The 18,503-nt window shown below is 48.6% G+C and overlaps 1 protein-coding gene and 1 long non-coding RNA gene across 10 annotated transcripts in view; both read left to right on the top strand.

Moving 5' to 3' along the window:
• Positions 1-18,503, top strand: part of LOC111249422 (uncharacterized) — a 195,007-nt gene that overhangs the window by 46,751 nt on the left and 129,753 nt on the right. The gene's annotated exons all lie outside the window — the stretch shown is intronic.
• Positions 10,798-14,395, top strand: LOC147756184 (uncharacterized). Its single transcript, XR_015326697.1, has 3 exons — positions 10,798-11,223; positions 11,559-12,670; positions 13,433-14,395. It is a non-coding gene; the product is annotated as an uncharacterized LOC147756184 (long non-coding RNA).

The following is an 18,503-nucleotide window of genomic DNA, read 5'->3' on the forward strand; positions in this document are numbered from 1 at the left end:
ATGCTAAGTAAACTGGCTAATATCAACGAGTATGTGCGTCTTCTGCGTCTATGTGTCAAGAACGTCCTGCAAGGAACGCATCCAGGCGATTCTTTTGGACTACGAAAATGAAAATGGCCCTGAAAGGCAGCGAGCCATACAGCTTCTCTCGCTAGCACCCCGGCCTGTATCAGCATTTGTCGCCCCGCCAACGTCTAAGGTTCGACGCTAGCTGGTTCGACACCACTTTTGTCGACTGCTGAGTACCCTTTTTGCCTGAGCCACTTTTAAAATTATGTTGCACGGAGCCGGGTCACAGCAGCAGTGCGTACTGGGTGGGAAAGCGAACATTGCCATTGCCTGCGTTCATCTTCGCAGCACTTACCGGGCCGCGCACGGCCGCGACTACGATGGTGTCGAGGCGGCAGACTTCAAGTACGCGGAAATGGCTCGGCATAGCCCCCTAGGGAGCTCTAAGACGCCATGATTAAGTCGCCAGCCCCCTTTGACCCCTTTCGACCTCCGACCCCAACCTTCTACCCGACATTACCACGTCGTACTACCCGCAAATTCCCGCCGTCGCTCCGTCCGAAAATCGAAACGTACTAAGTGCTTAGACTGCTATGAAACCCTATACATTTGTCTTCTTACTGTCTTCCAAGTAATGGCGCCAACGATCCCACGACACGCGCACTAAGGAACAAGAGTTCGCATATAGGTATTGGCCAGACAAAAATTAGAAGCATGCGGTATGTGTCAAAACATATGGGATCACAGAATTAAGCAAGCGACCATATGATTACGCACATGATATGCGCAGCGGTACGGTAGGCTTACTTTATCGTGGTTGCATTGAGCTAGCATTATATACAATTTGGCGGTCGGTGGTACAGTTTACAAAGTTATCCTTTGACTGTTGCCTTTGCATGGTGTAGCGAAGCTCCGTCATGCTTGGCGACAGTCAACCAAGACGAGGGTGTTATGGCATGTGAACAACCAGGGCCTATATCTAGGCCAGTCAGTGATTGGTTAAGTTAGGTTGGCATTTGACCAAAAGCAGTAGTAATTTATTGGCCATTCATAACACCCCGCCATTACCGCAGGATTGCGTCAATCTTGCCGTCGTCGACAACCTGTCGGTATCCACCCTTCACCGTTGCACCCCGGGGGTTTTCCCCCGTTCACCTGCTGTGTCCATTATACCTTCTGTGCGATGCTAGTTGCCACTAAATGTTGGTACCAACTTTCCGAATTACGTTGTGCTTGTCGGGACCACCATCCTTGTTTACAGCTAGCAGCCTGTGATTACCCCTACCAGTTCAGGTCCAGTAGGACGCTCTACGTACGGTCCGTATGTGGGTCGGTACGCTTGCAAATGTCTGTGGCCTATTGCTGGATCAAGTAAGGTATGTGCATATGCCAGATCCTAACCGGCAGCGTTATCGTAAAAATACGATATAGCTTTAGTCGGCCAGCGGTTTCTTTAGTCTACTTGTACACGAATTGGCGTGTAGCAACAGCAACAGCAGCAGACTTGGACGACTGCGGGAAGGTGCAGCTTTCTCAAGGCAAACGCTCGGTACCCGAACGAACCGAGCTGGTTGAGTGATTAAAGGCACGAAGATTATTAAAACCAGCTGCGGTGGCGGAGGGTTAATACAGGGTCTGATCGTCCGACCCATCCAGCGACCCCACTAGCTGACATGCTATTGCTATGAGTAGAATGGGGGGAAAACGCGTAATATGCCGTTGGTGAGGCAACAGCGCTGCTAGCGGCTCCACCAAGGCAAAACTAAGGAAAAGCCTGTGGGTAAGCTGCCAGGCCGCCGGTGCTGATGTTGTGGGGGTGTCTTGCCTGCAAAAGCGGGGAGCTTGCGGGAACTCGATCGCCGTCGCTGAACGAAGGTGGCACGGGCGTTTCAGCTGCTGCTGGTGAAATGTGGGAGTACTATCTATCTACTTGCTTATTGGCTCTTCGCCATTCGCCGCTTGCCGCCTCGCCAGTACGGACGGATGGACGGGCGTCGTCAACAGCGTGAGAGGACCAAGGAACGCAGTTGTGGAAGCCGAGGCAAAGGAGAATGAAGCTGTGGGCAGGGGAAGGGGGCACGGTTGAGCCAGGCAACGGTTGAAGAGGTCGAAGATGGAGACCGCTGGGGAGGTCTGCTTTAGGCCTTCAGGAACCCAATAGGCTGCGTTCGGCCCTGTGGAAACGACAGCGACGAACTGGCAAAGCGGCCAGCAGCTGAGCGAGGACAATTCCTAAAGCAATAGGGTCGATTTTATCGAGTAGTCTTCTCCCTACGACTACTATCGCTGGCTTTGCCCTCTTGCCAGCACAACGCCCTGCTGTCTGGTCGCCTACTGCTGTTGTCACGATTACAGTAGATACTTCGCATTTTAGCCGATGCACATTTTCCACTGAAGTTCGAAATCGTTGGTTTTGTTACTGCCTGCGCGTTTCTCTAGTTTTTTTTTTTTTTTTTTTTTTTAATATAATGCATCTCCGCTGATGATGGATGAAACCATAAATAATGGGTTGATTGAATAAGCTAGATGGCTCAAACTTGTGACTACTTCATAATACGCTATTGTTCCAATAACGTTGAACGTATTTTCGAGATACCACTACTTCAGAAAAACTGAATACTTCTCGTGTTTTCCGCTTGCCGCATTGTTCCGTGTTCTCTATAGAGGAGTATTTAACAGGCGCAAATTTGATAATCACTAACAGGTGGCAGCGACGACACTCACTGTTGGGAATCACTGGATAATAATGACCCAGGTGTGACCTCAGTAAGCCTTAGCTCTTTCGAATATCGGCCAGATAGTAGTTGCTAGCCCGATGGCTATTTTTTTGTACGTCGCATATTGCCTTTCGGTGCGAGCGGGCGGGCGTGCGTTCGGTTGGGCGTTCGGTCGAAGATTAACGCCGGATTGAGTGGCTAGCTGCTGTCAGCCGTTGTCCGCCTGTCGCTGACGGTGGGTTGGGTGACCCAAAACCGTAATAATAATCCATCAATTTGGGTGCGGCGATCGGAGTACGGCCGGCGCCAAAGGCAGCAGGATCGGCACCGTTTTGACATCGATCCCGTCGACCCGTTCGGCTTCGTTCACCCTTATCGGACCCCTATTGCCCTGACGGGCAAATTTTCTTATTGGTGGTGTTCGACTCTTCCTAGCTCCACAACCCTCCTAGCAAACATCCGCTAACGCTCGGGTCTCTATATCACTGGCATCGTTGGCTAGTTGTAACTTGGCTCGTTGGTCTTCCCTCGTACCGTTGCCTGGCGCCGGCTACATGCACTGACGTACTAAGTCCACTTCAGCTGAGTTACGACTGCGACAGATCTTGTTTGGTTGCTGTCTCGACAGAGCTATACCATGGCCATAAAACAACTGGTACCATTGCGGCTGCCGCCGTTCCTTCTAACTTGTGCTGTTGATCCCTCCTACTTGTGCGCGTGTGTTTTGATCTACTAAATTCTAACCAGCTGATCGGCCGGCCTGGCCAGCCAGTCAGCCGAGAGACAAACAGGCACTCGAATAAAAGATTGGCAAACTGGCGTAGTAGAAGGAAGCCGCTCTGCAGCTTTGGGTGCGAACTGGCGTTACTTCAGATGCGGTCTCGTTCGTTCTGATCTTGAAGCAGCTTGTTTAGCCTGGTCTACGCAAAGTAGGGCTGGATTGACGCAGCGTGCAAGAGCTGAGTCGGGGCCTGGCCAGCTGGGAAACGTCTAAGGAGATTTAAGCTTTTCTTTCCAACCAAATACATGAAAATCCAAGCGTTTGCTGATTGGAACGCCCAATTCTGCACAAGCAGTGTTCGAGCACTGGCTGCAGGACTCTTAAGGAAAACAGGAAGGAAAAAAACAGAACAAAAGAAGCCAAAGAAAGAGAGCGCTGCTAATGCGTCTAGTCCATAGTTTTTTCCTTTTCTCCATTTCCGTCGCCTTCTATCCAGATGCCGACGTTAAATGTCGTGTCACGTGTAGACTTAAGACGTCGGCCAGTCTAGCTAAGCACAAATAAAATTGCCCGATTCTTGATTGAGTCTCTTATGGAAAAAGACACTCTACATTCTACTATTCTACTGCGACTCTTCCGGCATGAATGATTGTTACTGATTATCACGTGTCAGTGGAATCGTAACATTAACTAATTGATGCCATTTTTCCTGTCTAGCGATGGACGTCCTTAGAATGGCCATTGCAGCGCAGTCTGCATCCCCAGAGTGCAGACTGGCCCCAAAAATGCTGATTTAAAACCAACTGAAGCACCTCTGTGTGCTATAAGTCCTGTGCACTGCCTGTCCACGCCTCACTAAGACATCACAGCTTTCTAGTGACCGTTTGTCCTATGGATATTTGTGATGTCCCGCTTTTTGACGCGTTGGTGCTGACTGTCTGAGTCTGCCTCCTTTTCTTCCGCAGTGAAACTGATGTTGATGGCTGGCGTATGCACGCATCTAATCTGTCTTCATCCACACTAGCAGCCATCAGCTGCTTCGTCCCCACAGAAAGCCGGACGATTCGTTGGGTTAGGTCGGTGCCCATCGTGACTCATGGCTCTACAGGCTGTTTGCAAGAGCTGTTTTGGTGAGATGCTCATGCCTTCGAAGTCTATCACAACATTTGAGTTCGTACCTCGCCTCTTCGAAAGTAGTCCGTATAGTCCCATTCCACACGTCACTGTCGCCATAAAATTCGACGTGATACCGACCTTCTTTTGAAGAACGTTTTCTATTTACCGGAGTTTTAAATTGACGGCAAAACGAGAAGCGATGGAGGATTAGTCTAGAAGCACAGTAACCTTGCCTAGCGACTAACGTAACTAGCACTAGCGCAAATACCGCTGCTATCGTGGCCAGTCGATTGGTACTGTGTAATGAGAAAAGCTTGTCGCATGTCTCGTGTTCTTCTACCTGCTTCATCGGGCCTATGGCCTGCTCATAGTAAACGGCAGAGTAGAGCAGAAAGCAGATCATGACAGCGGACGGGGCCAAACGATGGAAAAGCCCGCTTTCGAGAAGGCTGACACAAATAGTGTTACCGGTGGTGGCGTCAACAGCCTGGAGGAGTCTAGAACCTGGAGCAGTCTGAGCCTCTGTGTGACATCAGGTAGGCAGACAGAAGTTGTTCGAACGCTCGAAGTCTGCAGCCCCATGGTGAGGTCGTGAAACAGCGGCACAGTACTAGTAATGTGGTGTGATGCAGTAAGGGGATGGAAAGCTGAGTTGTTATAGAGGCAACGGGGCAGTGCAGCTCGATCTGACGGGGCAGTCATCCTGCTCAGCCTCTCGCGCCTTCTCTTGACCCCGTTGGCGGTTGTCGACCGATGGGACAACGTAAAGCAGGCACGTATGTTACTGAGTGCTTAGCAGTTGTGGAGCTGCTGCTGCAGTGGCAAAGCCTGTCGTTTCTCCGTCTGTCTATTCTGCCGCTCGCATAGCCAAGCCAGTAGCGCCGTTTGATGCCGTTGGTTGTAGGACACTTGCGTCTTGCGTTGCCACTAGTAGTAACGGCTGGAAGCGAGAACTGCGAGAACTACGGGGCAGCTAGGCAAGCAGCACGGAACACGGTCGGTGATCAATCACTGTACTCCAAGTAGAAAGCCAGCTAGAAAGACCCAAGCCCCTTGACCCCCTGCATCCCTTAGAATCCGCCGCTATGGCCACTCCTCCCTCAAACCCTTCGCAAGCTTCCGCTTGGCCTTCGTGTGCGCAGGCTTTTCTCTCTTCGGTTATACCACTTCGTCCGTTTTCGCCCTCTTGAAACCGCCGCTAGTCGACCGCACCGTTTCCCAGTCTGTGGGTTCTCCTCTGGGTCCGTTCGTTCGTCGGTTGATCTCGTAGAGTGTTGGGCTGGCCCAATCTAGCCCCCTTCTGTAAGCATCATGGCAGCCATCGAAATTGGAAGCTGCTTTAAAAGTCGCTACAGCAACGTAGTACCACAGTGGTTGGAGTAGCACCGAACAGTAACCTCTGTCCGCTACTCTCAATACTTTCTTTTCACTCTATTCTTTGAAAGCTAAAGCCAGGAATCAAGGCCTTCTCGTCAGAAGACTAACAGCATAGAGCATAGTGCCGCTCTTGAAGACTCACGTAAATCGTACTTCTATAGAAGAGAAAGAAGGAGGTACACGTGACTATTTAGCAGCGATCTGTAGTACATTTTCGATTCGCAGATAAGAGTCTTGTGCAATTTCGTCGACAATTGCATATCTTTTATATCTGGCCTGTTGTTCTTTTTTGAGTAAATTACAATTAAAATCTCAATAGATAAACACACCTCACCAGACACATGCGTCGATCTTTATGGCTAAAACTCTTAGGGTAGCAACGTCACGTATTTAATCGCAAAACAACGATACCTTCATGTACCCTTAGCTCGGTGCCTAGACAATATTTTCGAAATGTCCACAACAATATCAAGTTGCCTATTTCTTAATATTATAAGCATACACGTGTAATTATCTATCGGCGACTGACCGTAAGCTCGAAGCAAACTCTAGCTGGACGCCAGGTTTAGCTCAACCATTGTAGCTAGGTATGTTTGCAATGGTTTTTGCCAAAACACCAAATTCGGACTCGTTGAATAAACAGACTTCCAAAAGAAGTAGTTTCATGTTTTTGGAGTGCTGTTGCTGTAGATGATGGGACAATTTGACCGGGGGATTCTCCGGTTGGAGGGAAAGTTAGAAGGTCGGACTGCTGGTGGGTGGCTGCCGAAGGCCGGTGGCCGCCGGTGGTCGAGGTCAGTGGTCGTCACGGCTGCTGGGTCTGAGTTTTTGGGTCACTTTCGGGTGTCCTTTTTGGTGTCGTAGTATATTATTGATAAGGTTTCGACTCCTCTTATTGTTGGATGCGTTCTTTTTCGACAACGACGAGGACGACGGCGATGCTATCGTTCGCCGTCGCCGACGAGGGAATAGTTGGGAAAGAAAAAGAGGGTCGTTCAGTGGGCAACGCTGTACAATATCGCCTTTTCATTGTGCTGCGACTTAACAAGGATATCCCTTTTCAATTGTTCCCTCTCCGGTCTTTCTTCGTAGCCTTAATGTATTTCTTTGCTTTGACGCAGGAGCCTCCTCGGCTTCCTCGTTCCCGATGTCGCTTCTGAGCTGCTACGGATTGCTATTTTACCATCATCCTTTTGCCAGCGACCAAAACGAAACAACCTTGATGGGCTGACCGATTCCACAACTTGGTACGCTGCTACAGTAAACTAACTCAGTCCCCCTGTTCTCGAATCTGCTGTAATCGAAGGGAGAGGCTGGCAGGCAGTCATGGTTTGGCTGTAAGTGTGAAAGATTATCTTACTTATATCCATTATTATTCGCTTACATCGTAGTGCTTCCTGTCAACGTACTGCATGATGGACGGCCACAGCAGTTCTAATAGCATACGTGGTGAAAAGGCAGAGAGATACAGATATTACTCACGATTCGTAACCCACTGTTATACCTGTAATAGCTTAAAGTTATATTAGAATTACGGGTGTTGTTACGTCTACGTGAGGTTGCCATCGCTTTGATAAATGTTCACGTAGCTCACAAAAAAAGTGTATAAAGACGTAAAGGAGCATTAGGCAAGGGAAAATTTACTATTACGTCTAATATAGCACCAGCACAGAGGAAATAACGCATATTCATAGCACTTGCACTTGAAATAAGCTGTTTTACCTTATGTCAAGCTGTAGCAAAGATTATGGAGAAATCTCTAGCTTGAGCTACTTTTTACCCTTGCACTACACTAGTACAAAGAATGTTTGTCTTCCTTTCATCATCGTAATGAAGCATGTTGGTTAATTGTCTCAGTGTATATTCGACTGGCATGATCGTCTTCCTTTCCTTTGTCCCTTTCAGCCGCTCGCTCCGTCTGATGCCGTTTCGCTAGGTTTTGGATAGGTCTACGTGCCTTTGTGTTTCCTGTTCTCAAACTCAATTGGGCAAGGCGTAGGTTAAGCAATCTCCTGTCGCTCGTTGTTCTGTATGCCACGGTCGCCAACCTGTTTTCCTGCCAGCCGCAGCTGCCAGGCTGGCGCACTCATAATGTTGAGATCATATGAAAGACCAGTGCGCCAGCCGGTGCTCTGCCATCGAGTAGTGCACGAGTTGCATATCCTAGCCATCACGACCATGGGGCGATACGGGGTGTTGGCGTGGCCCTAGGCGCAGTTTGCGCGTCGTGCGCGCAAACTGCACCAACCGCCCCACTGCGCCTTCCGTCGTCTCAAACCAGCTCGATGTTGAACACTAAGTGGCTCCGCGGGCGCCTTGAGATTGCGCTGAGGCGGCAAGGCTTCCTTTCTCGTCACTCATGCCCACCCTCTTTCCCAGTCCTTCCTTTCATGCTAGTGTCTTGCTTAGTTGCCTCACCACAGAACGACGTGGACGCATAAGGCGCGGCGCGTGCAAGCAGTAAGAGCGGCAGCGGTAGGCACTCGGCTGGGCAGAATGCGCTCCCGTTTCGGTTGCAGGCAAACGAAGCTTCCGAGTTGCCTGAAGAAGCTGACGACCAAGCAGGGTTCTGCGATGCATTAACTGATTGAAATGGCGTGTTTCGTAATTCGTTTCTCGTGTCCCCACCATCACCGCTATCGTTAGTGCCGCTGCTGCTGCCAGTGTCTGCGCTCGAATTCAGCTGGTTGAATTCTCGTGAGGTTGCTACTTCACTTCTGCTGTTGTTACCACCTTTGCCGCTGTTTTCACTGCGGCCGCGTCACTCGTCCTTTGTTTAGCGACACCTTCATTACGTTCAGCCGCAGCATGTCTCCGAGCTGTTGCATACATGCCCAGCTTCATTGGTTTGTCCGAGGCGTGCTTGCATCGCTCTACACTGACGTTGCCGACTTTCAAAGTGAAACAGCGTTCGGACACGTCGACGCATGATACGTTGCACTTTTCCCGTACAACTAGGCACTCATCGAGCATACATGTATGTCGCCATCGTGGGTCGGAAGTTTTGTCTCTCCTCGTATCTTCTTTATCTACTATTGGTACTATAACAACTGCGGGCCTTCGTGTGTTGTCGATGGAATCCCCTTTGGACAGTAGCAGCGGCGGCGATACCGTTGGAGACTGTGGGGGCGGCTTATGGCGTTGGTCATCAGTAACTATGAGGCTGTCCGTCCTGATGTCTGTGCTCCAGTAGCAATGATCGTAGCAGGAGCGACTCTCTCCAGAAGTGAGTGTCCTGATCGGCTTCGCTTGGACTACCCATGCTACGCTTTTCAGTGAAGCAGCACTAGAAACTCTAGTTTCAACTCTTTTGCCCGTAGGGAAAAGGGAGATACTCCGCAGCGTAATCTGGACAGCGATCAACACGTCCCACTTGGCGTCACGTAGCAAAGTGCTTACCCCATTGCCCTGCCCCTCCTCCCCCCAGATGTCGCAGTTAGTGTCCTTCTTTCTCTTTTCTCCCGGCTCTGATCAAATCACAATTAGACCAACAGCTAGTAGGGATAACCGGTAGTAGCAACGGCTAGAAGCCGTTGCTGACGCGGTCGCAGTTGACTGCTTCACGCGGCGCTAGGTAGTGGCGCGCTTGTCCCCTGAGCTAATGCGATCAGGGAAGGCACAGTTACAATGATCGAGGTGCTGCTGCTACCGGTACCGGCTCGATGCTTGCCTCTGCAATAGTAGAATGACAACGCAGCTCTTATCAATAGGTGGTTTGTGTGACTATGCTGCTAGCAGTCGGTTTGTTCCGTCATTGTAGTTCGAGCCGTTAAATCGTAACGCATTAGCCATAATTAAATTTAAATTCCACACCCGCTAAGTGGCTGTTGAGTGGAGCAGGCAGTGTGTGAAAATCAACAACGAAGTGGTTCCGTCACTATAGAACATGGTCCGTTCGAGTCTCGAGTTGGCCGTTCCTTTTCGATTGATAAGCAACTGCCGGAGCGCGGACAAATCCCACGATTTCGAGTTACGTTGCTCAGTTCGTAGCGGTTCGTAACGCGATAGACGCGCCGTAGCCGTCCGACTGCTGACAACTGTCGAACCGGAAAATTTAAAATAATAGCTCCGCTTCGCTGATGACCGGCAATTGTGGGTAGTGCGCATCAGGTCGTCTCAGATCCGCGAGGGTGTTTCAGCCGTTGGTGGTCGGGCGTTCAGCGCAAAACTCCTTGTTGGTGTAACCCTCGCTGCAACCACTACCTTAATAACGATCATGTCTTTCTTTGGGTGCTGACGGCAATGGTTGAAAGCAGCCAATTTTTCGACGGCGCCACTTCCCCCCGGCCGGCCGTGAGCTAACGCTGCGACCCCAATTGCAAACTAACCGATCGACGATGTACGAACCAGCCAACCGACGTTTGCCAGATTCCACCTTCCACGCGTCGCGGGCAATAGAAGCCATAGTCGTTCGAATGTTCTCAGAGCGAAAGAGCTCCGCTTCAATATTGTCGAAGGCGATGAGGCACGCAAGGTCGACGTGACTGCGGCCTCTGATCATCCGAAACCTTAGCGAATGCTGAGCGAATGAACTGAACGGTTACAGCAGCCGCTAGTAGCTCCCACCGATTTGACGGGACGAGTCGGGCCCTAGAGGGACTTTATGGGTCCGAAGGCTTCAGGGGCTCTTCTTTGCAACGCACGGCGTCGCCAGATAACAGCGGAAGGCCAAGCCGACCTCAGTCAGGTTCCCTCAGCATCCGTCAGGAACCACCCTGTGACGACACGGCGACGGGAGCAGTGACTATGTTGAGAGATTGAGGCGCTGATCGTGATGCTCCACTTACTGTCAAGTTACATGGTAGAGCTACTGCGACCAAGTAACGATTCGAACCGATGACATAAAATTTTGATTAGGGTAACGCTGTCTGTTACGTTAGAATTCTTGGGCTAATTCTGAAATGGAGGACGGAGCGGACCGACAGATCTAGCTCATAAACCCTCTCCTCTCTTAGGCGTAAAAACACGGCGAGGCGATCGCTGATGGTCGCCCAAGTTAACTGGCACCACGGCAGCGTCGCGCTGCCCAAGTAAGCGGATCCCTCTGCGATAAAATTTATAACTGCAAACTACACACAAAGTTATCGGATCCAGCTGTAAATTGTATCCGGGAGACGTTCGTGTCACGATCCCAGTCTTCGGTTTGTGTGTCTTTGGTTAGTGCTCGACAGCTTTCTGGATTCGAAAACAGAGGATTCTTTTTTTGCACAGTTTGATTAAGCGATACCAGCAGACGCGACAACAACAAACAGTTTCGGGAATAATTTCAGGAACAATGAACAGGTGGTATAACAATGTTCTTCTATGTGTAGCAAACATTGATTCTTTATCCAACTGACTCATCCGATAAAACATGTAGTTAACTGAGATAATGCTTTCCAATATGTCCCTTGACGATTATAGACGCCAAAATATACATATATCAGTTCAAAGGTTATGTGTAACGAGATATGATGTCTTCACGAGAATTCGACCACGGAACAAGCGTATGACGGAATATATTTAAAAATTATTGTTATATATACATCGATTTCATCTGAATTATATTAGGGAAGTTAGATATATGGTTGTCTTAGGTACCGTTGACTGGATCATGCATGTACAAGCTCTTTCCGCAGGTCGATCAAAGCCGGTTTAATGAACACACTTCACCGTGTGGTTTGCAATCCTCACGACCTCAAGTCGTCGCCTACCTAAAGCTTAGCAGACATTTGCTGTGGACATCAAGGCAGCACGTCTCACTTTCGTCCACCGTCCGCTATTCATCCATTGCGCCCTCTCTTCGTTCCTGCCGATTCTCACTATGGTATCACACCTACCTCACTGGACGAATTGCAGATTGCGAAAAGCTAACCCTCATTTCAAGCAGCTGGTTAGTGCCATTTGGGTATAAACTGTAGAAATCATAGATGCTCTGATATCCCTTCGATGCCATTCCCTGACCGCAAGTGCTTTTGGAACCTCGGAAAGCAAGCTGGCAGAAAAAGCTGACGCACTCGTATGAGCACTGCTGTGGCTAGTCGTACCGCACCTCAAGTAGTACTCAATGCCTAGAGAACAGCCAGTCAACTCGAACGTCATCTTGCGTAGACCTTGTTCGTTGTCCGCTGTCGGGCTGGAAAATGACAAATGGCGGTCTCTGCTCCGTGGGGTTAGTGGGCTATGGTTGCACTGCGGCCGGATACTGCCAGGACCGGCCATGGCCGCCGTCAGTGGACGCAAAGCGCAAGAGAAAGGGGAAGGAAAAAGAGAAGAACAAGTATAATCCGATGCTGCAGCTTTGTGTGCACTGGGCATTCTGCGCAGGGTCATCATGCGCTTTTGTCCTTTATTGAAGCGCGCCTGGTAAAGAGAGGCACCCTCGCGGCACGGACGCGGCTGGCCATCTTCTAGGTAACCGGCTGATGGGTCAGCTTGTAGTCGAAGGCAGGCTTCAGTAGTGGTGAAGGTACCAGCGTCGTGGTGATTTTATGGACGACCGAAGTCCTACAGGTTCAAACAGATTGCAGGGCGACAACCAGGCAGGCAACTGGACGCAGGCACGCCTGGTCGACCTTATTCTATCGTAGCGGACCGACGATCAGCGTTGTTGCTGGCTGATTTCGACACGAAGCACTAAGCAAAGAAGCTGGATGCCTTTTGGAGATCATGCAAAGGATGATTGGCGCTGCTCACCACCCAGTACCTGCGACTGTTTACTTCAGACGGTGTTTGCGTTAAAGCATCAGAGGTGTGAGTCGTTTTGGTTCTTAGATTAGGGTAGTAAGTCGGGCAGTAAGCTGCTGGCCAGCAATTAACATCCTGCCATTTTTTCTTTTAATCAATAAACATCGAATGTTTCGTCCAGCCTTTCAATACTATACATGGTGCTGCCGCCGGCGCCTCATCGCAGTGGATGGTTGGACTCGTATTCGGAAGTTAATTAAAGGGCTAGAGACTCTAAATAGGGTAGCTGACACATTACATTACGTATTGCAGTACCTTTTCCATCGAAACCCTTCTGGATAACAGCGCGAGAAAGAAAACACTTTGAGATGATACGAAATGTCGTATGATCATACCATATAAGCTACGCGATCAATCAATTAATCATGAATATCTTATGGCATTAGTAGCAGCAGAGCCTGTTTCGAACTTCTTGGTCACCTGTCAGCCAGACAGCCGGCCACTCACGGAATGATTTACTAGACACTGTGTAGCAGGCGGTTATTATATCTAGATCTAAACTGCATTATTCATTGCATACAGAAAGTGCCACCGTATCATAAACATATATCACTATAGTTTATATGGATGGTGTTCACGCACGAAAGTAACCCAAACACATTGGCCTGTGTCTCACCGATAGCGAGTTAGGTACCGTCGTAGTAGATAGTGTGCCCCCTAATAGAATATGGGCAAGGGCGTGATAGCGTGGATGGCCTCCTGTGTATTGTGTTGCATATGGGAATTTCGTGCTAAAACATCTATCGCTAATACATTCACGTTGCAGGTAACACTGCTAGCGCAGCAGCGGCAGTGTAAAATCATTGTCACACAAAACCCCCATTCTGCTCCTGTTGTCGTCTCGATTGCCGCCTACGAGGGCAAAAAGAGCCGATTGAAGCATTCAACGTTGCCAGCAATGGCCGTTTTTCTTTCACGGCCCACAGACGCTCCAATTAGCTAGTCATTAAAAGCGCGAGGAAGGGCCGGTCGAGAATCGGACGAAATGAGTCCGACTACAAAAACCACTCCTGGCGCTCAGCCACTCGGTTGCGGGGAAGGGGGATGCAATGCAGCAGCTGCTCCTTCCGAGCCTAAACGACGCACCGCTGCGGCCAAAACGCAACGCATCATATAGGTCAAAGCACTGCTGTTGCCGCTTACCGAGCGCCGCTGGTGTTACTGCAGCATAAGCGCACCGTCTGCCTTCCATTGTATCATTGGTAATGGTGGTGCCTGCATCTGGGAAACAAAGTGGAGTAAAGGACGAGCATGACCTGGTAACAGTGGCAGGACTAACAGGGCACGGGTAGGAATTCTATATCGCGACGACCATGACGATTTGGCAATGAGACAACTCGTGATAGTATGGTTCCCTTAGCCATCCCATAGAAGAACGAAACAGGTGGATTTCGATGATAAAAAGAAGAACTGATCTAATTTGAACAGCAATGCCACTTAATTTGCTGACTGTTACCCTTGAGGTAACACATGCGTCTACCCACAATTCTTTCTCTGCCCTCATCTTTCACCCGGGTTGCGGAAATCATGGCGGGCGGGCGGGTGAACAAGGGAAAAATCGAGGGATACGTGTGAGAACGTAAGTAAGGGCTAGAGCGGAGTTAGAGAGTAGGGGGTCGTGTGTGGAAACGACTAGCGCCGTTGACCCAGGCCCTGAGAATCATCGAAGGCCACCAGGCGAATTAACCTCCGAGGGTTTGGTGCCATGAGCCAGTGAGGGAGCCTCGTACCGCATCGGCACCGCTGAGGCAGTGGGTCTTATCACTTTTTATGCGTGCAATGACGGCGCCAATGGTAGCGGCCCGCAAAACAGAGCAGAAGCTTGCGGGAAGGTTTTGTGAGTCTCGACTCGAAAACAGAAAAAGAACGCTCTCACACGACCATTTTTCAACCGCTTTCTTCTTTTCCCCTTCTCTCACTGTTGCTCGTCTATTACATGTGTTCTCCGATCCAATCAGGTGTACTCCATGTAGACAGGTACTGCGAATTAGGTGCAGCATGTCCTTATCGCGAATGACATTAATAAGTCATGTCCAATAGAAAAAAATTACACAACCTGATGTCGTGTGCTATTATGTTCAAAGAAATATTTTTACATTAAGGATAAGAGAAAAACATATGAAAGTATTCGTTGAGCGTTTGGAGAACATCATTTATGGGTCTATAACAAACTGATCCTTTTTTTAAAAAAGATACTTCGTAGCGTTTCAATGAATCGAATGTAAAGCAAGCCCTACTTCGTCTTATCTCAATCTCTTTTGTTTTTTTTATTTATATATTTAGCGAATCGGTTCAGGTGGTATTTGTCATCATTGGCACAATCAAACACGTCTATAATTTAAAGACCGTTGGGAATTCGTACATTGGTAGTTTGTCGTGGTATCCTTCGACTGTCTGTTACAAGTTTTTTCGACGTCCTTCACAAGCGACATACGAAAAAGGCCTGTCGGCCATATCACGACAACAACTAATAAGCAGTTTTAGTTGCTGCGGTCTCTGTCGTTGTGGCTTCAACGGTTGATGACGACTGGCTTCTCTCGCGCAACTACAATGGTCTTCAAGCATTGCCCCCTCCCTTAATGTAGTCGCCCCCTACCGCCGCACCGACTACCGCGTAGGTTACCGGTGCCGAAGAAGTACATCAGATGAAGCCGAGGAAGCAGACAACAACGGTCACATAATTGAATCAGGACATTCAGCATCTCTTCCGCCTCCTTTGCGGTATCTCCGTCTGTGGCGGCGGAGTAGCTGTCTACAGGCCTAGCTAGTGAACATGAAGGGAAGAGCCACTGTTCATAAGAACGATGTACGAGCGAACAAGCGGACTAACTAACACGAACGCAATCCGCGTTCAATATCGTTCAATTGCCGAAGAGAAGAGAGACAAAGCGAGGACAACCCCACTACTCAACATAGGGCAATCGAAGATATACCTATCCTAGTTGCCGTTTTCAAGATCAACTGAAGTTCATTAAACTATCCTTTTTGATTGGTGTGGACCCAGCAGGAATGTATATCTATTCATGCTATGAGAGCCGTGTGCAGTTATCATTGAGATGACGGTCATTGCCCATCGCAAGAAGCAGCTCCCTTAAGCTCCCATAGACTTGCCGGCGTCTGCGAGCGGCGTTAGCGAGCCGCCACTGGTTATTTGAAAGATTGTTTTGATGTAGAGACAACAATCTTTTTTCTATATCAGCATTTATGGGTTACTATTATCTCAGCAATCCTGTAACCATTATAGCGCAACAGAGCTAGACAAAGGTATAATTATACAGTCTGGTAAACTGCCGTAGCTAGCTAGAAATCGTAGCATGGTGTGATTCACAGTAATCTATTAGTGCTTACAGATAGTTAGTTATAAAAATAAATAGATTTTTTAGGTAATTAGGCTTAATCGTGATATTCAATATAGGAGTAAATTTTATTTTAAAAGCATGTATAGTCAGGCGCTTGTATGCACTTTTGCCTCCCCTCTCCTTTCGTAGAGTTTTCTTTTTTCCTTCCTGGTTGGCCGTGGATTTCCTGTGAGTATTTCAGTGTGTAGTACAGTTAATTAATAACATTCAAGGTAGACTTTTGCCAAACAAGAAACAACTATATGTATGCTTCGAGTGGAATGTATAAATGTGAGGAGCGATTTGGGGTCAGGGATGGGCTTAAGTCGTGTCTTTCGCTCTTTTGCGGCATTGCGGATAGAAATATGAAAGTTGTGTGGGGCACAGTGTGCTATCATAGCTAGACCGACCCAGATCACTTCACAGGTATCGTAAGCCCCTTTTCGGGACAGCAGCAGCAGTGAATAGTCGGAAACTAAGACATGGTGGCCAGGCGTTAAACGACAGCACCTGACGTATAGGACCGCCGAGTATTCAAGAAGGATTCGAGGCTCGTACCGCTGGCTGGCATAATTATTGCCAACCACAATGCACAACTGAAATGGACCTTTCTAGAGTCCATGTGTGTGTGTGTGTGTGTGTGTCAGTTTGTGTGTGTTTGTGCCAGTAGACTGAACAGCCAAAGACGATCTGTCCAACCTTATAACTTAACAGGCTCAGGCCAGGGTAAACGAAGCAGACAAGACCGTTTCTTGGGGGTAGCAGAATGCCTTATATTTCCTCGCGCGACGACTGCTTGCTTCAGGATGAATGCAACAAACGCAATTACCTTGAGGCATCCGTTCACATTAGGATCCAACAACGGAGAGCTGGGCAAGGGCCTACCGGTCAGCGACAGAACGCGAGAGGAGGGTAGATTCAAGATAGAGAGAGAGAGAGATGCGTAGGAGAGGTCGCGTGAAATGGTGGGCATGGGCTTACTCTTCCTGCCCCGATGGAAACAGACGGGGCAATGCGATGGCAGCCAACGAAGCGAAGGTGTCGCTAGGCCAAGTTTCCAGTTATGCCTCCTGCTGGTATTCCCTCTTCCTGTGTGATAGTAAAAGCTGGCTCGTCTGGACCCGACTCCTGCGGGTTCTCTGGAACTGAACTCGAAGAGTACCACTTGCTGGTTTGCCTTGCTGCCTGCGGTTTCTGCCGTGCCTGCCACGAAAGATGGCAGGAGATTTATGCTGAAAAGAAACCGCTGAGACACTTATGTAGCCCAGACCAACAAACGAGCCACAGACAGAAAGACGAACGAGAGGGACGGAGGCTTGAAGGCTCCAAGGCCCGCAGCTCGATGTTACGCTCACGATTTCTGTCTGCATTGCCCGCTCAACTTCGTCTAAGTGTGTATAGGGGTATACACTGTGGTTATATTCGATAGAGGACAACCTGGCGAAAGCAGAGGACGCCGAAACCAGCAGGATAACGGCTGGACAAGTAGACGATGAATTTGTACCGGCATGGACGCGGACAGAACCAGTAACGCTGGGTTGGCCGGTCGCTATTGCATCATATATCTCCGCCGGTCGCCATACGGAACAGTGTCGTTGAAGTATAGAATGGGTAGCTGCCGGCAATTGCTTGACTAAGAGCAGTCATGGTGGCTTAGTTTTCTATTGTATTGCAAGCGCAGCTCGGCGCAGAAGAGCGCCGTGGACAATCAATATCATGTAAAAATAATTTCTATCATAAAGTCAGTGACGTATCTGCTTTTATTTTGATTGTTATTGAAACTAATGGAACTACCTAACTGTATCTCAGTAGTTATTACTAAGGTGTTATTTCAGTCATACATGAGCTTCTTTTTTAAATGCATTATCCATTATATATTGGCTCATTAACCGGCGTCGCTGGAGACAAAGATTTCTTCAGTCTTTCTCTTCTCAATATCTTTAGTTCTTCACAACATTTTTCATCACTAGCTTAGTAAATGATAGCAACCAGTAGTCAGACTCGTGTTTAAGAGTAAGTCCAATTAATTTAGTAACTATGTTATTACCGGAACAGTTAATTCATCGTAAATTCCTTGGAAATATCTCGTCACATGTTTCAGCATGTTGTCTCTATTTATTTGTCCAGAGTTATTATTTAGTTAATTTTCATCAGTATCATTTTTACTGCAAAATGACGACAAAACGAGTCTGGGTAGCCTATTCGCTTTGGTCAGCGACAATGGTCCTGATATTTGAATAGATGGGCACGTAGCTAATCACAGATACATGTAACATATCTGGGAAAATGCATACAAGGCGCAGCACATACGGTGCTGGGACAGTGCACGTTTTACAAGATATGAAAGTATTTCTGTATCATGCATGTATGTATAAACTTTCAATATGATTCCACTGGCCTAGCTAGCTAGCTGGATTACTCTAAGTGGCAAACGCCGATTAAACAGTGGAAAGAAAAAGTCGAGTAAGTTTGGTTGCATCAAAAGCTGTTGGTTCGGCC

Source organism: Varroa destructor, unplaced genomic scaffold (genome assembly GCF_002443255.2).
Source record: "Varroa destructor unplaced genomic scaffold, Vdes_3.0 BEIS01000004.1, whole genome shotgun sequence".
Lineage (NCBI taxonomy): Eukaryota > Metazoa > Arthropoda > Arachnida > Mesostigmata > Varroidae > Varroa > Varroa destructor.